Genomic DNA, 25,401 nt, shown 5'->3' on the forward strand with positions numbered 1-25,401 from the left:
CTGAGTAATACTCCATTGTGTATATGTACCATAGCTTTCTTATCCATTCATCTGCTGATGGGCATCTAGGCAGCTTTCTTTATAGTCTGACTCTCACATCCATTCATGACCACTGGAAAAACCATAGCCTTGACTAGACGGACCTTTGTTGACAAAGTAATGTCTCTGCTTTTTAATATGCTGTCTAGGTTGATCATAATTTTCCTTCCAAGGAGTAAGTGTCTTTTAATTTCATGGCTGCAATCACCATCTGCAGTGATTTTGGAGCCCCCCAAAATAAAGTCAGCCACTGTTTCCACTGTTTCCCTGTCTATTTGCCATGAAGTGATGGGACCGGATGCCATGATCTTTGTTTTCTGAATGTTGAGCTTTAAGCCCACTTTTTCACTCTCCACTTTCACTTTCATCAAGAGGCTCTTTAGTTCCTCTTCACTTTCTGCCATAAGGGTGGTGTCATCTGCATATCTGAGGTTATTGATATTTCTCCCAGCAAGCTTGATTCCAGCTTGTGCTTCATCCAGCCCTGTGTTTCTCATGATGTACTCTGCATATAAATTAAATAAGCAGGGTGACAATATACAGCCTTTATGTACTCCTTTTCCTATTTGGAACCAGTCTGTTCCATGTCCAGTTCTAACTGTTGCTTCCTGACCTGCATACAGGTTTCTCAAGAGGCAGGTCAGGTGGTCTGGTATTCCCATCTCTTTCAGAATTTTCCACAGTTTATTGTGATCCACACAGTCAAAGGTCTAAATCAGTCAAGTGTATTTTAATTTATGCCTTTTAAATTAACATCCAAACTCAAATCAAGGTCATGAACATCAGTAAATACATAAGCCAATAGAAATGGAAGGATTTATTTATGCAGGACCACTTTACAAGGAGGAAGAGTTTCTCATCATTATTTGAGATTTCCAAAATGAGAGAATGCCCCCAAATAATCAACATGGTAATATATTATTTTGAAAGCTCAATATCAATATGCATGGTTCGGTTGTAATCACTACTTGAATAAAAGAGGAAACAAAAATGATAATCGTAATTTAGGGCAGAAGCCCTGATTCCATGCTAGAACCCTACCCCTTAGGACAGTATTGTTCATGACATCAGAAGGTGGCCATGGGCTTCCAATGCCCAAACCTTCACTTCTGGTAGGCAGTATTTCTTAGATGTCAAATCTGTGCCTGGAAGACAGCTGATCACAGACTGTAGTTATATGAATTCTTGGTGCTGAGATCATCTAATGGCATTGCACAAGGACAGCTGCAATATAATGTGATGTTGCTGTCCTCCATTTCATGCTGTACCTAATTTTTTTTTCTCTCCCTGTAACATTGATTGATTTGGTAGTGGAGAATGTTTGCTTTCCAGCTGGCAGATCTAATTGTAAATAAACAGCTGCTAGCTGCATTTAGACAGTGGATGATGTTGGCAGGTACAAGAGCAGGGTGTGCAGGATGATTTAAGGCCTGTGCAGTGGAGTATGTGGAAGGCCGTGAGACCAGATGCAGGCAGGAGGCTTTCAGGTACAAAGTCCTCTGTGGCTCAGAGTAACCTCAAGGCAAAGTTTTTACATTTTAATATAAAATAAGGGCTGGTGCATGGATGTGAGGGCCTGTGAAGGCCAAGGTTATGGACTAAATATGAGTAAAATATAGATACTCTGTTTCCTAGGAGTCCTTTTTGTTTTTGAAGAGCGAAGTCATATATTAGATTAATTATCGAGAATAATTTCCCTGGACGAGGTAGATTTAAAATTCTGGAATGAAAACAGCAAGAAGATGAGTATGTGGAGGAGAATTCTTCCTGGTCTATGAGATGATGTGAACAGTAACAGCAGCAATAACAAAAATGCCAGGACCTCAGTAGAGGTCATCACTGTAGTTATAGCCATGTCTTTGCCTAGATCAACCCCAGCATCTTCATGTATGGGACACTTAGCACAGGAAAGTCGAATTTTCCCCCAGACACTGAGTGTTTTAGACTATAAACAGCAATGCTTGTACAGCTTAGGAAGGAACTTTTGCAAGTATCAGTCATTATCCTAGGTGTCAGCCAAAATTGTGGCATCACTGGTCACCTGAGCCTAAAATCTATAGTGATTATCCTCTTGTTTTCTCTAATGTGAGGACCTCACTTGGCCAGTGCCTTCCTCTCACTATTGTCATAAATCTGTGTTCCTTCCTTCTAGACTGGAGATGGCCCTTTCCATGGCTCAGAAGATCTTAAGCAGGCCTTGTTTTACCTACCCTTATACCTGGAGCCAGCGTAGGGTCCTGGACAGGTAAAAGATGGATGTTGGTGTGAAGGAAAATTCTCCAGAGCTAGCCTAGGAGGGACGAAGGAGAGACTGAATGGAGCCAGATCGAGGTATCCCTCTGACCCAGAACAGTGGCGGGCCACTCCACTCTTCCACATTACAGAACTAAGGATATAAAATGTGCTTCAAACAAGGAGAATCTCAACTGTGTGACTGGACCAGCAGCAAGAATGAGTGGAGAGGTGGGTAGGCGCAAATTATCTGGTGGCATCTAAAAGGTTACAGCATCTCCCAGTACTGACCCTCAGCTGCTCCCTAGCCCTGTGGAGTGAAGACAGGCTCTGGGCAGAACAGCGGCACAGTCGTGGATAATGTGGAACTGTGACCTGGAGACTGGGAGGTGACCTAGTAGTGTTCCTATTTTCTTTCTGGTTTCTCCTTGGTTTTTGTCGTAAGCTCTCCTTCTTTCTTGTACTTTGCGCCAGAATGTTCTGGATGTTTCATGTTCTTTTTTCTTGCCCCCTTCCCTCTACTGCATTTTCTATCTGTTTATTTTTTATTACAAGCAATGTTTAGGTCTTCACAACCTTTCTTCTAGTCTTTTTGTTTTTACGCCTCTCAACAGAGGTTGTTTCCTCCCTCAAGTCCAATTTCCTGTTCATTATCTGCTCTCAGGCATTCACAAAGCATTTTGGCATGTTAAAAATCAGTTGACAATTCTCCCTGGAGGGAAACTGTTTTCTTTCCTGAAACGCTTTATATGTGGGAAGGGAGGGTGAGGTAGCCCACTGGTGATCTCACCTCCCAGTCTCCAGGTCACAGTTCCACATTCATCAAAACCCCTCGTGGGGGCACTTACCTTTACCTGCATTTAATAGCAGGACTGTCTAGGCTGGGAGAGACTTAGTAACTTGCCAGAGGCTACAGAGCAAATCATGGAACAATCTGGATTGATTTTCATCTGTTGGGCTCCAAAGGCCACATTCACTCCACTATGCATGGGGGTGAGGTTTGGACACTCCAAGGGCAGAATGTCTTGTCACTTCCAGCCCTCTCAGGGTCCAGAGAAGTAGTATTCATCGGCATGGAGGAGGAAGACTTTAAGCTATAAACCGTGCATCATAATCTAGTTTATAAAAGCCTGTTGGCCTGGCCTCAATTTATTCTCCTTCTGAAACAGCCTGATGATCTGTAATGATGAGAATTTGAATCCATAATCTGAATTTACTTAACAAGATAATTAAATATTTAAAGTCAGTTCATTTGGAGGCTAGAAGGGATTATAGATAGCACACACATAGATTTCCGTCCCTCTGTTAGTATGCACAGCAGCACATTCTTAATTTTGGTTATAGCTGTTTTGCAGTTCTCATATCTCTGCATTTTCCATGGCAATTAGGACTGGAGGGAGCTTGTGGTGTCCTTGGAACTGAGAGAGAAGTGAAGTTATGACACCAAATAATACAAAATGGGCCTAGTCCTCATTGCAGTAGAAACCACTCAGAAAAGTTAATTAAACTCAGGAAATAAGCTGCAAGATAATTAAGTTTTGGCCTAATTTTACACTGCAGGCATTCTATATTGTTTTTGCAAGGGTCCAAAGGAACACGGGATAGAAAATTGCTAGGTTGTGGGTTTGATTCATAAAGGATCATTATCTGTAGTTAAATGGAAAGATAAAATGGTAATGTGTGGGCAGCAAATTGTATTTTGTAAGGTTAAAGTGATCATTGTGCTACACATAGAAAATGTTTATAATTTCTTTTAATTATCAGTAGAAGTGAGACTTGTCAGTATGTCTAGTGTAGGAAATGATAAATGTGTAAACCACAAATCCAAGAAACGTGACATTGTGTTTTCTAAAATAATGGTAAATAATCAACTTATTGTATTTTGTGAGCTTGAGTATATTTTAAACCCAAGGGCTGGAGGCAGCCTTGATCACTATCTTATTACCTCATGTATAAGAGAATAAAAAAAAGCCTGTCCCAAGTCAAGAGCCAGCTCCTTAGCCTGTCCTGTGGGAGGAGGGAGGAGGGGAGGAGGGGACGTTTGCTTCCTGACTGGACTTGCTTTTCACTTGCTTTTCTGCTGGGGGTTACTTAGTACCCTGTGGCCTTTGAGGGCATTGCCAGTTGATTACATTTTAAACTGTCTAGTATTTATCCTAGCTTTTTTTTTTTCTTTTCTTTTTAATGCCTGTTGTGAGCTCAGTGCTCCTTTTGGACAAAGTAGAACATTTACTTAAAAATTGACCTGGGATTTACCTTGTTCCTTCCCTATATATTTTTTTCTTTGCTTTAAAAAAAAAATTATCTTGTAAGACAGGAAGAAAATAAACCAAAATCTATCTGTTGGCTGCCAAAATAAATCAAGTCAACTTTATTTCTTATTTACTCTTTCTGGGAAGTTCTGAGTCAAGACAACTAGTCTTTGGTGAAATTTGATCAGTGGCCATTCTTAATGTTCAATGCTATGTTATTTCCCCTGCTGGCTGATTCCAAAAAGGATTCTCCAGGGTTCTTTCTTTCATTGTACATAGTTTTACTGACATTTTGCAAGTGACTTGGGATTTCGGAATACATTGGAAGGTAAAGAAGTACGCAGTCTAGATGTAGCATGGTGATCACTTTGTAATGTATAGAAATATCAAATCACTATGTTGTGTGTCTGGAACTAACATAGTGTTGTAGGTCAAGTATATTTCAATTAAAAAATATGTAGACATTGGGAGGAAGTGTATAAAAATGCTAATGATGGTTATCTCTAGAGGGTAAGGATTATGGATGTTTGTTATTTTTTACTTTATGCTTTTATGTATTTCTAGTTTCTATATTGAAGATATATTGCTTGTAAAATTATAAAGAAAATAAGAAATGTCATTAAAAAAAAGAAATCACCAGGGCAAAACAGATACAAATGTAACAGGATGTCAAATGAGATTTCTCCTACTATTTCATAGTTTTGATCTAAGAGCCCAAAGCTGAAGGCAGTTGGCCCTGATGTAGTCCAATGTTCCGCAGAGGGTGACAGAATGGCCAGAGTTCCACCACTATAATGAAGATCAGAGTTGCATCTATTTGCATCATTTACATCATGAGCTATCCTATCCATCCAAACTGCTGATCTGGATGGGGCAAAGAGAGAGTCAGAGCAATGGCCAGATTTCTCCATTCTTAGAAAACCATCTCAAATGGAATTAGAGAAGTCATTAAGGAAGAGATCCATGGCTGTTGTAGCACACCTGGTTTATTGGGGTATATTTACGCTCCCTAAACTGACATACCTGCTGTCTACTTAAATAGGATCCACAAGATGGGGACCATATCATCTAATGCAAGAGACTTCATGGCCTTGGCTCCTTAGAATGTCGGTGTGATTTGGAACGCTGGTCTCATGGAATGGCTGCTGGACTTTTAAGAACCAAAATTAATATGATGGTAGCTGATTGTACTTAATGAATTTATTAGGTAGTTACTTTGTGCCAGGCACTGTTCCAAGCACTTTACATGTACAAACTTATTTAGTGCTCAGAAAGAATTCCGGATTTAAGTATTTTCCCCACATTAACTGAGAAAATGATGACTCCACCAAGATTACACAACTGGCAGGCGGTTGAGTTTCTCACCTGGATGCCATTCTACCTCTTGTGTGAAGAGCATTCTGACTGCCTCAACCGTACACTCTGCATCGGAGCGATGACCCAGTCCCTGGGTGCTGGACGCCACCTGACAAAAGGCCTACTGCCTCCTGTCATTGAGGAGCAATGACTTCAAGGTCACAGCTGTCTCTCCAGGGCCCCTGAGGTGGGGGAAGGGAATGAGAGTGCCTAAACTTCATAATTGAGAACAGGAGACCTGGCCCTTGCCCATCTTTGCTGGGATACTGGACTTCATAACCTTGCTTGTATCCACTGTTCATGGGACCATATAGCATGCTCTCCTTTGGAAAATTACTAAACATAGGATTAGCAGCACCTGGAAATGTCAGGAAGGCCCGACAAAGTCTGAAGCAAATAAAAAATATTTTTATTTGCAGGTTCTCGGGTAAGGTGACAAGCCTAGGAAAATAGGTACTTTTAATTCCCCAAGTGGGAAAAACAGAGCCAGTTTTCTTGACATAATTACCTTTTCATCTGTTCAAGGTATGGAGAATGCCAACTACTGTCCCAGAATGGACCCGAGTAATTTAAACCAGTTGTGAGTGGAAATTCTAGAAGGGTAATACTAGAACTTACACGGCTTACCATTATTTAGGTGGTTGTCTGAAGAGTTCATGCAAAATAATATAGAGTGCTGGAGGTAATTGGAGAGACCCCTAATATCATTAAAGGTCTGAAAGATGCCAGGTAGGCAACTATTTTGCTTTTCAAATTTTCCTTGTGGTCATTTTAAATGATTTTGAGAGACTAACTACAAATTGCTGCTGATGTAATAAAATTGTTCCTGCCATTGTTAATACAGGACTTGAGATTGTTTCAATTCTGGAAAAGCTATCCAATATGCCCTGTAATATTAGCAACAGATTTGGCCAGTGCATTTATTTCTACATCTGTACATAAAAAAATCACCACTAGCAATTTGCATCTACCTGCGCAGGACAGTAATATATTTTCACTGTCTTGTCTCAAGGGTGTGTAAATTTTCTTGCTCTCTGTCACACTGTTGAAAGAAGGGATTTTAAATCACATGGAAACTTGAAAGCTTTTCTTTCACCTATTACAGAGATGATGTATTAATTAGGGGAAATAGGAGAGCTGTTTTCTGTATTTTCTCCTCCTTTATTGAGTTTATGACCTTCAGGGGATGGCTGAGTAAATACAAGAAGGCTCATGAGCCCTTGCCCGTAGTCCCCTCTGTGGGTATTCTACTCTTTCAAGCCTAGAGAGAAGCACCCATTTAGACTAAAACCAAACTCCTCTGGCTTAAACCTCCCTCTTATGATTATAAATTATTTTACAAGACTTTTATTGTTAGAGCTGGGCTTGGAAAGGGGCACACAGTAGGATTTTCCTGTTTCCTTATTAGGAATAGGTTTTATCCCCAGCCATTTCTGCAGCAAAGTGATTTGAATACTGTATAGCATTACCTCTTTATTGATTTGTAGCTGTTTCTGCTTGTTTTATATTCTGTTGATAGTGCCTGAAATGTCTGTTATTGTGTTAGGGGTGCTGGAGTGGGATCAAGAAAGAGGTGTCAGTTCCCGAGCTCCCAGCAGTGACTGTCAGCAAGGGACAGAAGGTGAATGCAGCTTGTTAGGTGTATGGCAACAGCAAAGAAGCAGGCTTCCATGTAACCTGTTAGGGATGGGTAAGAAATGAATCTTGTGGTCTTAAATACATAGAAATATGACTGTTGGAAAAGGAAAGAGTTGAGGAGGCTAGACCATGTTATGACTTGGGTTAGGCACATAAACTATCTGACTTGGTTTTACATAAAGAGCTGATCCCCAAATGCTGGAGGAGTTGTGATCATACAGTTGACTTGGGTCACATAAAGGGTTTAGAGTTTGAAAGGAAACTTAGATATTTTCTTGTTCATTTTCTATACATAGAAATGAAGGCCAGGAGAATTTAAAGGGATGGCTGAGTCAGGCTGGAATCGACTCCTGATGGCCAGTCCAGTGCATTTCTGTTGACTCCTTTTGAATATCATCTGTAAAGTCTCTGAAGTAATGTCCCTGAAAAAATCAATTTTATGTTGATAATTATTGACTGTTATAAAGAGTGAAAAGTCACAACTGTGTCTTCTACCAAAATGTTGCTATAATCACCCTTTAGTGGTGAGAGGCAGCGTAACACCTGACCCAGATCTTCTGGGAGAATATTCCAGCCCCGCCTCTGATTACAGAGAAGTCTCAGCCTTCACGGGTCACAGTGTCCTCCTCTGAAAGCGAACTTTTCCCCTGCCCAGACAGTGTGTTTTCGAACTCTAGGATATTTGCTGATCTGATAAGTGAAAAGAGTTATCTCAGTGTAGTTTCGACATACATTTATTTATCATGAGTGAGATTGAACATTTAAAAAAATGTGAATTATATAAAATAATATGTAAAACAGTAGAGTGTCAAGCACAAGTGACTGTTGTTAGTCAAGACCATTCTTTACTATTTTATTTTAATGAACAATACGTTAACATAGATCAAAGATCCAAAGGTGTAAAAGTACAGAGTGCGAAGTCGGCTTCCTCATTCTGTCAGCAATGCAGTCTGCTCCCTGGTGGCAGTTATTTTCATACAGCTCCTTCTAGTAATTTTATGTGTACATAAATAGATGTGTAAAGAGGTTTTTTTTATTCACTTCAATAAGCTGTATCATACTATGTAGAATGGATTTACCATAATTCATTTTACTTGACATTTGTTAACATAAATTTAGGTTAATACCAATCTTTTGCTATTATTAATTATACTGTGACAGATTACCTTGGACATATTAAAAATGGGCAGAAGAACTGGATAGATATTTTTCTAAAGAGGAAATGAAGATGGCCAACAGGCATATGAAAAGAAGCTCAACTTCACTAATCATGAGAGAAATACAAATCAAAACCACAATAGGTGTCACCTCACATCTCCCAGCAGGGCTGTTGTCAAAAAAAACACAAATAATAAATTTTGGTGAGGGTGTGGAGAAAAGAGAACCTTCCTGCACTGTTGATGAAACTGTAAATTGGTGTAGCCATTGTGGAAAATAGCATGGAGTTTCCTCAAAAAACTAAAAATAAAACTAGTGTATGATCTAGCAATACCACTCCTGTTTATATATCTGAAGAAAACAAAAACATTAGTTTGAAAAGATACACCCCAATGTTCATAGCAGTATTATTCATAATAGCCGAGATATGGAAGCAACCTAAGTATCCATCAACATGCAAGGTGATAAAGAAGATGTGGTACATATAGAGAGAATGGACTACTACACAGTCAAAAAAGAGAATGAAAATTTGCCATTTGCATAACATGGATGGGCCCAGAGGGTATTATGCTTAATGAAATAAGTCAGAGAAATGAAAATACTATACAATATCACTTATATGTGGAATATAAAAAATACAACAAACTAGTGAATTTAACAAAAAGAAGCAGACTCATAGAGAAAGAATTAGTGGTTACCAGGGGAAAGGAGAGGCTTCCCTAGTAGCTCAGCCTGCAGTGCAGGAGATTCCGGTTCAATTCCTGGGTAAGGAAGATCCCTTGGAGAAGGGATAGACTACCCACTCCAGTATTCTTGGGCTTCCCTGGTGGCTCAGATGGTAAAGAATCTGGTAAAGAACAGACTTTTGGAATATGTGGGAGAAGGCAAGGGTTGGACGATATGAGAGAATGGCATTGAAACATGTGTATTATCATATGTAAAATAGATGACCAGTGCAAATTTGATGCATGAAGCAGGGCACCCAAAGCTGGTTCTCTGGGACAACCCAGAGGGATGGGGTGGGAAGGGAGGTGGGAGGAGGGTTCAGGATGGTGGGACACATGTACACCCAAGGCTGATTCATGTTGATGTATGGCGAAAACCACCACAATATTGTAAAGTAACTAGCCTCCAATTGAAAGGAAGAAAGGAAGAAAGAAAGAAAGAGAAAGAGAGAAAGACAGAAAGAAAGAGAAATAGAGAAAAAGAAAGAGAAAGAAAGAGAAAGAAAGACTGCTGCTCTCCAATTGCACGTGCGGGCTTCTCGTTTTGGTGGCTTTTCTCGTTGCGGAGCATGGGCTCTAGGGTACTCTGGCTTCAGTTGTTGCAGCTTGTGGGCTTAGTGGTTGCTGCTCTCGGGCTCTAGAGCACAGGCTCAATAATTGTGGTGCATGGGCTTACTTGCTTTGTGGCATGTTGGATCAGGGATTGAACCTCTGTCTCCTGCTTTGGCAGGCAGATTCTTTACTACAGAATGACCCAGGAAGCCCCCATGTATAACTTTTGATTTCCTTCAAACTTAACTACTAATAGCCTACTGATGACCACAATCCTTACCAATAATATAAAAAAATTAAGACATAATTATATGTTATATGTACTACGTACTGTATTCTTACAATAAATAAGCTAGAGAGAAGAAAATGTTATTAAGAAAATTGTAAGCAAGAGAAAATATATTTACAATACTATACTGTATTTATCAATACCATATGTTTACCTCGTCTGTTTATAAGATGGATCACCTGTCAGCACCTGTATCAATATTGTCTTATATGATACAAAACACTGTAGGTGTTATGTGTATTACTAATACTAGGCATCAAAAATGAAAAAGTAGTGTGAAAAAGAGACTCATATTTATATACAAGTAAAATGATTTGTACGTTGGTAATGAAGCTGCAGTGTGATTGCTTTATGGTAACTCAGTGTAATCAACAGGATTGCTTCATGATAGCCTAGCCTATTAAAGCAGTTTTCTGTATACATTAACTTTTTACCAAATAGGTTACTAAATTTATTTATTTATTTAATTTATGGCTTCTGTAATTGTGACATGTTTGGAAAGGCCTTCTCCATTCCAGTACTATATTAAACCCCTGGATTTGTCTGGTACTTCTATTTTTTGTAAAATATGTAAATGTGTAATCCATTTGGAATTAGCTTAGAGTAAATAGTGAGGTCCATGTCTAAGTTATTGGAGAAGGCAATGGCACCCCACTCCGGTACTCTTGCCTGGAAAATCCCATGGATGGAGGAGCCTAGTAGGCTGCAGTCCATGGGGTCGCTGGGGGTCGGACACGACTGAGCGACTTCACTTTCACGCATTGGAGAAGGAAATGGCAACCCACTCCGGTGTTCTTGCCTGGAGAATCCCAGGGATGGGGGAGCCTGGTGGGCTGCCATCTATGGGGTCGCACAAAGTCGGACATGACTGAAGTGACTTAGCAGCAGCAGCATGTCTAAGTTATAATTTTCTTCTATCTTTTAAATGTTTAATATGTTGTCCTAATACTTTTTCTGGTCTAGCATTTTTTAATGAAAATGTCTCCTTCATTAGATGGTAAATGAATAATAATATTTCTATTGACTGAAAATTAGACACCATGAATAAAGTAAAATATTTGCTGGGCTTCTGAAAATGTAGAACAATATTTGAGCTAATAAAAGAAAAAGGGCCCTTTTCCCTTCCTTCCTCCTTTCCTCCTTCCCTGTGTTCCCCCTTCCTTCCTTTCCCAGGTGAAGTAGGATTTGGAATTAGGTAAATCCTGAAAAAGTATACAGCTTTAAAAATGAAGAATTGAAGAATTATATTTAAGTTATGAATGTAATTATTTTCCTTTCAATATTTCTTTAAAGTGTGTTATTTCATTACAGGTGTTGTACATTATAGTGTACAGCAAGCTCTCTTTAAGTCCCTACTTGAACATTTGAGGTTGCTTACAACTCTTCCCTCTAATATGGATAAAATTCTAAAATGAAGAGGGTGCATTTACTATTTTTTTTGGGAGAAATCTTCATTTCTATACTTAATCAATGTGTGTTAACAATGTCAAATGGGTCAGTATTCTGACACATGGTCAATGAAAACAATGAAAGAATGTGGTTTGATCTTTGTAAGTGGTTTCTATTACACTTGAGGAGTCCCTCAAATGATATATATGTGCATATGTTCACAAACCAAGACTTTTCCTCCTGTTTTCTTTATTTTCTTAAAAACATATAACTTTTTAAGGGGAAATAGACTAGATTCTAAGATGTATTTACAGTCCTCATAATATCTATTCAGAAAACTAATATTGAATCCTCTTTATATATTATGAATGACAGGAGAACTAATAAAAATAAAACAATACCTTTTTTTCTTTGTTCTGTTATTTTGTTCTATGATTTTAGGTAACTATATTCACCCTAGAAAATCTTTTTTATACTTTTACAATCTGAGATATATAATAAACCATTTATATCTTTCCATGTTTCAGAACCCTGAAGCCTATATTTGAAAATTGAAGTAAGCAATTTCCGCAACAGCAATGTTTCATTTTTTTTTCTTTTTTTCTGGACTAGTTATATTGAAAGCTGGCTTTTCTCTTTCCTCAGAAGTATTGCTACTAAACCTTATGAATTAAATTTAATACTACAAGCCAAAATATCTGTGTTTTTCCATTTTCTGCAACCATAAAAATATTACTGGTAGAATTACTTTGTGAGTCAAGCCTTAGGCTCTGAGTGTCACTGGATTTCTCCTATCTGGAGATTTTTCATTTTCAATTAGACTGAAGCACAGATTCAATACAGGTGGAAGACGTTTTTCAAAAGTAAGAAATGTAAGTACAACCTTTTTCTTCAAGGTAGAAAACTGCTGAGCTCTTCTGTTAACAATGCTTTATATGAGAATTTGGGAAAAGGTCTTCATTTTTTCTGTTTTTCTTTGAAAAAAATTAGTTTACATTAAAATATGTCCTGTGTACTCAATGAGGCATTGATATCTCTGTGTACTGTTAGAGTGTCCCAACATATGAAGACACTTAGTGTGCAGAAGCCTTGAGCTCCCTTTTGCTGTTTGTCTTATTGCCACTGGACATGTGATGTAGGAAGTGGAAATTCATTTTACTCCTCCTACAGTCGAATCTGTTTTTTAAAATGAGAAGATTCATCCCAGGAAGCATTTCTCACCAAGAATGAACTTTGAATTCTTACATATGATGATGCATGTGTAGGAATAGCAATTATCATTTCCTACATTTCATCATCAGGTAGTCTAGCCTTGAAGTTAAGAATTTTAGTAAGTATGTGTGTGTGTGTGTGTGTGTGTGTGCGCACGCTCAGTTGTGCACTCTTTGTGACCCCACAGACTGTATCTGGCCAGGCTCCTCTCTCCATGGGATTTCCCAGGCAGGAATATTGCAGTCGGTTCCCATTCCCTTCTCCAGGGTATCTTCCCGATCCAAGGATTGAACCCACATCTTCTGTCCTGGCAGGTGGATTCTTTACCACTAGCACCTCCTGGGAAGCTTAGTAAGTTTAATAAGAAAGTAAGTTTAGTAAGAAGGCTAGGATGGAAGGACAGAGGTCAAGGTAGACTGAACAGTGGTTTTACATTTTAAGTCAGAGGACAGTAATGCTCATTGAGCCTTGAAGGCAATGGCACCCCACTCCAGTACTCTTCTTGCCTGGAGAATCCCATGGACGGAGGAGCCTGGTAGGCTGCAGTCCATGGGGTCGCTAGGAGTCGGACATGAGTGAGTGACTTCACTTTCACATTTCACTTTGATGCATTGGAGAAGGAAATGGCAACCCACTCCAGTGTTCTTGCCTGGAGAATCCCAGGGACGGGGGAGCCTGGTGGCCTGCCGTCTATGGGGTTGCACAGAGTCGGACACGACTGAAGTGACTTAGCATAGCATAGCATAGCATAGTTAATTGAGAAAGTTTAGACTGTATCAAGTTAAGTTTTTTTCTTTTCTGGGGTTGTAACCTGATATCTACTGTCAGTCTGATTGTCATGCTTGGATAGACAATGCCTTTTCTTTTTGGAAGTTTTTAAGAATCTATTTTTGTTTTATGAACAATATATCTCAGCATGGATTTTTAAATAAATTTTTCATGTCTGGTACTCAATGGGCTTTTTAACCTGAGGTTTCATGTCCTTCTTTAGTTTTGTATAATTCTCTGCAATTATCTCATTGAACATAGCTTTTCCATTAGTTGCTTCTTACAGCATTCTTACCTGCGTGTTGGGACTTTTATATCTATCTTCTAAATGTCCATATCTTACCTCCTTATGTTGTGCTTTGGGAGATTTCCTCAATTCAATTTTCCATTTGGCAGTTTTCTCTTTGGCTGTGCCCAATATACTATATGCTTCCCAGATGACACAGTGGTAAAGAATCCGCCTGCCAGTGCAGGAGATGCGGGTTCGATCCCTGGGTTGGGAAGTTCCTCTGGAGAAGGAAATGGCAACCCACTTCAGTATTCTTGCCTGGAAGATTCCATAGACAGAGGAGCCTGGCAGGCTACAGTCCATGGGATGGCAAAGACTTGGACATGACTGAGCAACTGAACATACACTCACACACACACACAATATGCTATGTAGTCTACTTGTTGAATGTTTAAATTTCAATGATTACACTGTTCTTTTCTAGGTTTCCCTTGCTTCGTGACTCTTGCTTTTATTTTATGAACCATAATACTGATTTTATATCTTTAAAGTTCTTAAACACTTACAGTTCTTCTCAGCACATCACTAACTTTTACTGGGAGATCTTTGGTCAATTTTTTTTTTTTTCAGATGGGGAACGCATGTACACCAGTGGTGGATTCATGTCAATGTGTGGCAAAACCAATACAATATTGTAAAGTAATTAGCCTCCAATTAAAATAAATAAATTCATATTAAAATTTTTTTCAAAGTGTTGAAGTCTATTAACCCTTCCTATTCAAATACAGTAGATGTAACAATTTTGTTGGTGTTAATTGCACTAAGATTTATATATACTTTTATCAGAAATAAAAATTTAAAATATTTCAACAGAATGAATGTGTAGTAACTTAGGAATTTCCAGTCAGAAATCTCTCTCTTGAAAAGCAGCTCTAGCTTGTTATTTAATTTTGATGCTAGAGGACAGAGAGAGTCGTGCTCCCTGAACATGCTTCACATGAGGTCATGGGTAACACTGAATTGTCACCTTTAATTGGAGAACCTGGTTTGAGTCACCCACATTGTGTGGAGTACACTTAAAAAAATATTTATTTATCTATTTAGGGCTGCACTGGGTCTCTGTTGCTCTAGAGCATAGGCTGTATATTTGTGCCCCACAAGCCTAGTTACCCCATGGCACACGGAATCTTCCCAGACCTGGGGATTGAACCCATGTCCTCTGAATCAGCAGGAAGACTCCCAACCATTGGACCACCAGGGAAGTCCCTAGGGTACATTTAAAAGCAATCACATGAGACCATAGAGGCCTTAGTCTCAGTATTCCAAACTAGATCCAAGTTCTTTTGAGCTATGAGGCTTAAGCATCTGTTACTGAGTTCCCTTTTCTAACCCGCAGAGATTTTATTTTCTTGTCTTCAACTACAGATATATATGTTTAAATATCTCTCTATATATCCATTGTATTCAATATATTATTTTAAGTCTTAGCTGCTGGACTGGGGAGATTTTAACATGCTCTCAGCAAGCCATTTTCATCTGGATACTTGCTTTTAATATTGGCAAAATGAGTTCCATCTTTCTGTAGTGCAGTTTACTTGTTAGATTTTTTAAGAAGATGTTTCCTGATACAAGGGAACTTCTTAGGAGAAATAGAATTTAAAATTTAGATAATAAATCCATTTTTATCTGGAGTGAGTCCTGTACCACATATTCTTTTAGTGTTAAAATTTTATTAGCTCTAACAGCTGACTTTCAGTAAATATTAGTGGCTGTTTTGGGATTTGGAGAAGGGAATGGCTACTCACTCCAGTGTTCTTGCCTGGAGAATTCCATGGACAGAGCAGCCATGGGGTCACAGAGAGTCAGACACGACTGAGCGGCTAGCACTTTTGAGAAACTATAGTGGTCCCCAAGCTTCCTGATGTGCGTGCGTATCACACAATGCTCAATCGAAAGGGATGAGCACTAGGACAGAATATATTTTTCATTACAGAGAATTCACTGGAAGTGGGACCAATTTACATTTTACCCAGTATGTAAACATAGAGTTTCATGTGGAAACAAGTTAATTGGCACCATATTTCTGATGTCTTCAGCAGAGTTTGAGGGTCCTTTATAGGTGGGGGTCCCAAGCAGCTGCCCTGTGACCTATCTTTTAAATCTGCCTCAAGTTACTTCTTCTGGTTTTAAGTCATTTTGCAAGGAAGTCTACATTAATTTCCTTTAATGAAAGGAAAATAACATCAGTAACTTTTGCCAAAATGGATGTGAAGTGTCTTTGAACTGCTGGACTGTCCTTGTCGTGTTTTTTCCTGGGTAGCAGTTGGTGTGGTGCGATCTTTTCATTCTATTAATAATATGTTATGCATGGTCACATCCCTGGTTAATTAGACTTACAGTTTTCAATTAACAGCATTTTTGATGATACATTATTATCCTTATTAGTTAGGTCATAGACTATATTATAATAAAGGCTGAAGACTCTATTGTCAGCATAATCTTGAAAGAACCATTTAACTTTATGAAATGTATCTGGTGAAGAAACTTCATACTTTATTTGATGTCTAATTTGACCCCCATAAAGAACCAAATGATTCCCTTTTCCCTCCTCTTCTTTGAATAAAGTGTCCAGCACTTCAGATGGTATGAATATTTCTCTCAGTTAAGATGAATAACATTGTCAGAAAATGAAATCTAAATTTTAAAAAATTGAGTAGATGAGCAGTCAGATATTTTTTAAAGCAATTTATCATGTCTTTGGATGAAATTTATAGTTCTATGTGAAGCTGATTAACTCCATTAGATTTTAATTATTGTTCCAAAATCAATACTCTTACGAGCCTCCAGCAATTTCATTCACTCATCCAAATGAAGGGGGTGGATTTGGGGTGGACATATTCTTTTAGTTGACATTGAAACACTCTATTTGGTTTAGATTGTTGTAGCTCACTTTTTTCCTACTGTTCAAATACAAAGGGATCAGAGGAGATTTGTAATAGGTCTTTATCTAAACTTCCCAGCAGCTATGGAATGATTGATTTTGTCTCCTTTTGTCTTTTCAACTCAGGAGCCTATAGTGTAACCTGATGAGAGATTTGGCAGTGGCCTCTGTGATGTGCCGTGGAGGACTGAGTTGGGTGTGGGTACTTCTCTCCAGCCCTGCTCGCTTCATTCTCACTTTTAAATGAGACTGTCAAGTTTAGAGAGAGGGATCATTTGCACCATTGCTTTTCCAAGTTACTGTGCTGTGCTGTACTTAGTCGCTCAGTCATGTCCGACTCTTTGCGACCCCATGGACTGTAGCCTGCCAGGCTCCTCTGTCCATGGGGATTCTCTAGGCAAGAATATGGGAGTGGGTTGCCATGCCCTCTTTCAGGGGCTCTTCCTAACCCAGGGACTGAACCCATGTGCCCCTCATTGCAAGTGGATTCTTTACCATCTGAACCACCAGGGAAGCCCAAGAATACTGGAGTGGGTAGCCTATCCCTTCTCCAGGGGAACTTGCTGACCCAGGAATCAAACTGAGGTTTACTGCATTGCAGGCAGATTCTTTAACAGCTGAGCTACCAGGGAAACCCTTCCAAGTTATTTTGTTTCCCCAAACGTAAACAACATTCTGGCATCTATCACTGTTTCTCTCTGACTTATGTTAATTTTGTTTGTGTTTGAGCTTTATATAAAGTTACATAAATTGAATCATAACACGCATTCTTTTGTGTCTGGCTTTTACCCACCAGCATGATATGTGTCAAGTTTGCCTTGCTATAATGATAAAGTAGTAGTAGTATTTCATTCTTTCTCATTGCTCTCATTCACTGCAGAGATTGACAAACTTCTGTATAGATCTAGACGTGGTAAGCATTTTTAGCCTCGTAGGCCATATGGTCTATGTTGCAACTCCTCAACTTGGTGAATGTGGTGCAAATACAGCTGTAGATCTGTAAATGAGCATAGCTGGGTTTGACCCACAGGCTATAGTTTGCTGACCCCTGCTGTATTATTGAAACACCATGCCACAATTTATTCGTTCTGTAGGTGTTTAGGTTATTTTTGTTTTGGGGAAATTATGCCTAAGGCTGTTATGAACATCCTTATGTATGTCTTTTGTGCTTATCTTAATGCTTTTCATGTGGTGGAATTGTTGGATTAAAAAGGATACATATGTTCAACTATGGCAGATATTGACAGCATGTTTTCTGAAGTGGTTTTACTGGCTCATACTCCTACTGATAATCTTCCAGATGATTTAAATTTGTACTAACACTAGATATTGTCATTAAAATTGGCCAATTTGGATTTTTATAGTATATTCAGGATTTTTTGTCCAATTTTTGAAAATTGGTTTCTCTGCTTTTTTCTTATGGATTTGTTATATTTCTTTATATATTATGGAAATGATCTATTTATTGGAAATATATATTGCAAATATTTTTTTCCTATTTGCTGACTTGCCTCTTTCACTTTTTTAAAAAATATTTTTTATATTAATTTTATTTTTTGCTCCCATAGTGATATATTTTCACATAATAGACTTCCTCAAGTGTAATGAAATATGATTTATCAACATTTTTCTTTATGGTTAGCTCTTTCTGTGCCCTGTATAAGGAGAAGAAAATGGCAACCCACTCCAGTATTCTTGCCTGGAGAATCCCAGGGACGGAGGAGCCTGGTGGGCTACAGTTCACAGAGTCGCAAAGAAATTTATTTAAACTAAGGTCACAAATACAGTTTCTTATATTAACTTCTAGAAGCATAATTATTTGTCTTTCGTATTGATGTCTATCATCTAACTGAAACTGATTTTTTTGTGTGTGTATGTATGGTATAAGGTAGGGGTCAACAGGACCTTTTCCCTTATGGCTACCCAAATGATCCAACATCAGTTATCAACGATTTTTTTTGCTTGTTTAATTTTAGAATTTTACTGAATTCATCTATGGAATTCTTAAATTCAGTTATCAATCAATAAATCAATTAATTGATCATCTTCAGTGGGACTGGCAGTTCCCTTACTTTCAGTGTGGCTCTTTTTGTGTGTGTGTGCAGTGAGTTAGAAAATGGTATGAGGACAAAAGTGGAGGCTGATGTCCAGACTACTTCCAGTGCACATGTGCATTTCGTTTTCTGTCTGGGATTTATTCCTTCAAGTTCTGCTGTTTGATTATTTGATCTTTTCTGACTCCAAATACCTGTTTCAAGTGTTTTATCCATCTTTTATAGTTGTTTTCCATTGAAGGTTAGTCTGATACAAATTACTCTGACATATAAACCATACAGCTTTAAAACAAAGTTTTTATTTCAACTTGTTATTGGATTTGGCCAATTCAACTGGTGGAATATAAACCAAATCCATGGATTGGAAGAATCAATATAGTGAAAATGAGTATACTACCCAAAGCAATTTATAGATTCAATGCAATCCCTATCAAGCTACCAACAGTATTCTTCACAGAGCTAGAACAAATAATTTCACAATTTGTATGGAAATACAAAAAACCTCGAATAGCCAAAGCGATCTTGAGAAAGAAGAATGGAACTGGAGGAATCAACCTACCTGACTTCAGGCTCTACTACAAAGCCACAGTTATCAAGACAGTATGGTACTGGCACAAAGACAGAAATATAGATCAATGGAACAAAATAGAAAGCCCAGAGATAAATCCACGCATATGGACACCTTATCTTTGACAAAGGAGGCAGAATATACAATGGATTAAAGACAATCTCTTTAACAAGTGGTGCTGGGAAATCTGGTCAACCACTTGTAAAAGAATGAAACTAGAACACTTTCTAACACCATACACAAAAATAAACTCAAAATGGATTAAAGATCTCAACATAAGACCAGAAACTATAAAACTCCTAGAGGACAACATAGGCAAAACACTCTCTGACATACATCACAGCAGGATCCTCTATGACCCACCTCCCAGAATATTGGAAATAAAAGCAAAAATAAACAAATGGGACCTAATTAACCTTAAAAGCTTCTGCACATCAAAGGAAACTATCAGCAAGGTGAAAAGACAGCCTTCAGAATGGGAGAAAATAATAGCAAATGAAGCAACGGACAAACAACTAATCTCAAAAATATACAAGCAACTCCTACAGCTCAACTCCAGAAAAATAAATGACCCAATCAAAAAATGGGCCCAAGAACTAAATAGACGTTTCTCCAAAGAAGACATACAGATGGCTAACAAACACATGAAAAGATGCTCAACATCACTCATTATCAGAGAAATGCAAATCAAGACCACTATGAGGTACCATTTCACACCAGTCAGAATGGCTGCGATCCAAAAGTCTACAAATAATAAATGTTGGAGAGGGTGTGGAGAAAAGGGAACTCTCTTACACTGTTGGTGGGAATGCAAACTAGTACAGCCACTATGGAGAACAGTGTGGAGATTCCTTAAAAAACTGGAAATAGAACTGCCTTATGATCCAGCAATCCCACTGCTGGGCATACACACTGAGGAAACCAGAAGGGAAAGAGACACGTGTACCCCAATGTTCATCGCAGCACTGTTTATAATAGCCAGGACATGGAAGCAACCTAGATGTCCATCAGCAGATGAATGGATAAGAAAGCTGTGGTACATATACACAATGGAGTATTACTCAGCCATTAAAAAGAATACATTTGAATCAGTTCTAATGAGGTGGATGAAACTGGAGCCTATTATACAGAGTGAAGTAAGCCAGAAGGAAAAACACCAATACAGTATACTAACACATATATATGGAATTTAGAAAGATGATAACAATAACCCTGTGTACGAGACAGCAAAAGAGACACTGATGTATGAAACAGTCTTATGGACTCTGTGGGAGAGGGAGAGGGTGGGAAGATTTGGGAGAATGGCATTGAAACATGTAAAATATCATGTATGAAATGAGATGCCAGTCCAGGTTCAATGCACGGTACTGGATGCTTGGGGCTAGTGCACTGGGACGACCCAGAGGGATGGTATGGGGAGGGAGGAGGGAGGAGGGTTCAGGATGGGGAGCACATGTATACCTGTGGCGGATTCATTTTGATATTTGGCAAAGCTAATACAATTATGTAAAGTTTAAAAATAAAGTAAAATTAAAAAAAATAAAAAAAATAAACCAAATCCAATTTACTATATGTAAAAGAAATTTTCTTCTTTTTCCTTTCTGTTGTAGACATATACTAGGGGAAGACTTTCAGGTGGATAACATATTTTCCAGGTTTTGGCCTTGGCTTTTCTGATTGAGAAGATGCCTGTTTACAGGTGTGCAGCTTTCTCTTTTTATTTTCTACCCATTTTATGGATTCAAGTTCATACTTGGGGGTGACAATAACCACTATCATGCAGTGCTTATCATTTACAAACCACATTGTTACTCATTATATCATTAGTCCTCCCAACAAGACTATCCTGTGAAGGAAGTGTTGTTATTACCCCTCTGTAGCCATTGAGCAAACTCAGACTCAGACAGGTTATGGGATTTCCTTTCAATCATATTGTCAGTAGCTGGCATATTAACGGTGAAATCCCTGCCTTCCATAGCACCCTTTTCTCATTCTGATTTTACCCTAAGAATAACCTGGCAATTGGCTGGAAAATCTACAAATATAATTAAAGTAGTGTTTACTCTCAAGGACTTCCCAGTTTAGTGCATTATATTACACTGTTTCTTAGGAAGTAACATTGTTATTTTTCAAAAATGCCAAAGTTAAAATGTCCTCAAGCTTTAGCACAATCTGGAAAATAAAGATATGAGTAGACTAGAAAAGAATATTCAATTTGGAAAGTTTGGGGAAGGTAGAGCAAGGGCTTTTCTCTACTTACATTTTTATAGAATAATGATGCCTAGTTTGGGTTCAGGGGAAATAGGACTAGTATTTCACATGAGAATCTTCTTATGCACAACTCTTAGAAATTTTGGGAAACCTCTGTCACCTTAACATTTTTCAAATTCTTTAACGCTTATATGTCTTTTCCTTTAATTCATGTGCTTTGGGAAAAAATGTATTCAAGTGAGAATGAGTCTCTCAGTGCTTTCATCAGATGAGGTGCACCCCAGAAACAGACAAGGTTAGAAACAGACCCAGCCTTTGACCACAAGAAACTTCCTCATGTGCACCTGTAGAGTGACACAGGCTTGTCTGAGTCTCCTTGTCTCCCAGGGTATGCTTGGAAGCACGTGTGCCTGCTTTCAGTTGTCACAGAGACTGGATGGAGCTACTACTGACATTTAGTTCCTTGGGGCCTTGAAGTGGAGGGACTTAAATGCCATATTAAAGTGAAGTGAAGGCCGCTCAGTCATGTCCGACTCTTTGCGACCCCATGGACTGTACAGTCCATGGATTCTCCAGGCCAGAATACTGGAGTGGGTAGCCTTTCCCTTCTGCAGGGGAATCTTCCCGACCCAGGGATCGAACCCAGGTCTCCCGCATTGCGAGTGGATTCTTTACCAGCTGAGCCACAAGGGAAGCCCATTAAAGAAGCCATATTAAAGAGTTTTGTATTTTACTGTGCCATCCACGGTGAGTAATTGGAAGCTGAAATTATTGTTGGAAAGATTAACCAGGTGGTGATTTAGGGTGATTTTCAGAGACAGAGGCTGGAGGCCAGGCACCAGGTTAAGATTTTGTAAAAATTGACACAAGCAGAAACTAGGAGTTACATTCGAATATGAGAATGAGGACGCAGGGTTTGTTACATCTTCAAATCCATCTTACAATAGTCATGAGAGAAAAGGGATGTACTCCATATTTTGGAGGTATGAAAGGGGAGAGGAGTGGGGCACTCAGACAGAAGAGAACTTAGGTTAACAGCAGCGTAGTGAAAAGGGAGGAAGGCTATACTCTAACCTGCACCTGGTTTGTCCGATGTTCATTAGGCTCTTGCTTTGTACATGAAAACGTTCTATTTAATCTGTGCCTAAAATTGATCCAAATATTATTTATATGCCTCCCTCCCTTAGGCCAAAGTAAGTCAAAAGTTGATCCTCAATGAAAGAGTGAAACTTATTAGTCACTTCTCTGTAGGCACAAGTGTAACAGAGCTACTCAGAGAAAACAAAAGGATGGTTCAGAATGCCTCGGGAACTAATTTGGAGTTCAGATATTTCAGGTTGAAATATAGAAACATTACTTTTGTTTTGGTTACACATATGACTCCTGTGTGAATTCTGGCAATTCAGTGAACAGTAGATGAGATGATTTCTTATTTCTTCTCTCAGAGATTTAGATTGATTAGTGAATAATTTTGCTTAGTTGTAAGAACAAGTCTAACAATATTTTCTAGATAGTCTGTTCTCTAGGTAGCAATTTCCTTTGCTCTGCTCTAAAAACACACACACAAAAACTGATACACTTTGCATATGAAACTTTAATACTCTACTCAACCAAGAGAAAAAGTCCAAAATGTACAAATGAAAAATTCAAACAATTGGCACAGGTTTAATATTAGTTACTCGTATATATAACTGTGTAAATTCAAAAGAGCTAACCTATGTGTATGTATAACAATTGTTTACATGTGTGCCTGTCCATAAGGATCAATTCATGCATTTCTTCGAAACCCTAGGTGCTGCCTCTGTGAAGACACCGGTACTCCATTCACATATCTTACCAGAAAAGGTAATCCTGTTTCCATGATTGAGGACACTGTGCATCCTGTATTTAGACAATGTAGTTTTCACCTTATTGGTTAAAATCCTTCATGATGATGATACGGGTATAGGCCATACTTGTACCTGTCAGGGGACACCTGTAGGTGTCCCCTGACTAACAGCTTCACACAGAGGGCTCCAAAAATAAGTTTGTAAACCACCTTGACATGAGAAAGCAGACTCCTTGCCAGGGTGCTAGCACAGGTCTAGGCTTAGGAGAGCCTGTGGGGTCTGCTCACTGTCAGTATTCCAACTCATTGATACTGATGATTTTGGTGGGCATAGAGGGCAGGGGCTGTGTAGCACATGTGTCAATCATTCTGTATTCTCTAGTGTCTATCCTTGTGCTTTTCTTGTAGTAGGTGCTCTATAAACATTTATTGATTGAATTGATGATACTTGGAAAAAATATCCAGAAGCAGTTATGGCATATAATATTTGCTATTTATGAGCTAATATGTTTCTCATTCAGCCACACAAAGACCTCTTCAGTTCAGTTCAGTTCAGTTGCTCGGTCGTGTCTGACTCTTTGTGACCCCATGAATCGCAGCACGCCAGACCTCCCTGTCCATCACCAACTCCCAGAGTTCACTCAGACTCATGTCCCTCGAGTCAGTGATGCCATCCAGCCATCTCATCCTCTGTCGTCCCCTTCTCCTCCTGCCCCCAATCCCTCCCAGCATCAGAGTCTTTTCCAATGAGTCAACTCTTTGCATGAGGTGGCCAAAGTATTGGAGTTTCAGCTTTAGCATCATTCCTTCCAAAAAACACCCAGGACTGATCTCCTTCAGAATGGACTGGTTGGATCTCCTTGCAGTCTAAGGGACTCTCAAGAGTCTTCTCCAACACCACAGTTCAAAAGCATCAATTCTTCAGCACTCAGCTTTCTTCACAGTCCAACTCTCACATCCATACATGACCACTGGAAAAACCATAGCCTTGACTAAATGGACCTTTGTTGGCAAAGTAATGTCTCTGCTTTTGAATGTGCTATCTAGGTTGGCCATAATTTTCCTTCCAAGGAGTAAGCGTCTTTTAATTTCATGGCTGCGATCACCATCTGCAGTGATTTGGGAGCCCCCCAAAATAAAGTCTGACACTGTTTCCCCATCTATTTCCCATGAAGTGATGGGACCAGATGCCATGATCTTTGTTTTCTGAATGTTGAGCTTTAAGCCAACTTTTTCACTCTCCTCTTTCACTTTCATCAAGAGGCTTTTTAGTTCCTCTTCACTTTCTGCCATAAGGGTGGTATCATCTGCATATCTGAGGTTATTGATATTTCTCCTGGCAATCTTGATTCCAGCTTGTGCTTCTTCCAGCCCAGCATTTCTCATGATGTACTCTGCATGTAAGTTAAATAAGCAGGGTGACAGTATACAGCCTTGACGTACTCCTTTCCCAGTTTGGAACCAGTCTGTTGTTCCATGTCCAGTTCTAACTGTTGCTTCCTGACCTGCATACAGGTTTCTCAAGAGGCAGGTCAGGTGGTCTGGTATTCTCATCTCTTTCAGAATTTTCCATGGTTTATTGTGATCCACACAGTCAAAGGCTTTGGTGTAGTCAATAAAGCAGAAATAGATGTTTTTCTGGAACTCTCCTGCTTTTTCAATGATCCAGCAGATGTTGGAAATTTGATCTCTGGTTCCTCTGCCTTTTCTAAAACCAGCTTGAACATCTGGAAGTTCACGGTTCACATATTGCTGAAGCCTGGCTTGGAGAATTTTGAACAAAAGAGTCCAAAATGCAGTACTTGGATGCAGTCTCAAAAATGACAAAATGATCCCAGTTGGTTTCCAAGGCAAACCATTCAATATCACAGTAATCCAATCACTGGTCTATGCCCCAACCAGTAACGCTGAAGAAGCTGAAGTTGAACGGTTCTATGAAGACCTACAAGACCTTTTAGAA

The 25,401-nt window shown here is 39.0% G+C and overlaps 1 long non-coding RNA gene across 1 annotated transcript in view; it reads left to right on the plus strand.

The window, feature by feature from the left end:
• The first annotated feature begins 21,039 nt into the window (after positions 1–21,039).
• Positions 21,040–25,401, plus strand: part of LOC138988638 (uncharacterized) — a 134,969-nt gene continuing 130,607 nt past the window's right edge. Inside the window, exons 1-2 of the long non-coding RNA XR_011464909.1 lie at positions 21,040–21,101; positions 23,406–23,458. This is a non-coding gene — a long non-coding RNA (uncharacterized lncRNA). The remainder of the gene's footprint in view (positions 21,102–23,405; positions 23,459–25,401) is intronic.

This window comes from Bos mutus, chromosome 7 (assembly GCF_027580195.1).
Source record: "Bos mutus isolate GX-2022 chromosome 7, NWIPB_WYAK_1.1, whole genome shotgun sequence".
Taxonomy (NCBI): Eukaryota; Metazoa; Chordata; class Mammalia; order Artiodactyla; family Bovidae; genus Bos; species Bos mutus.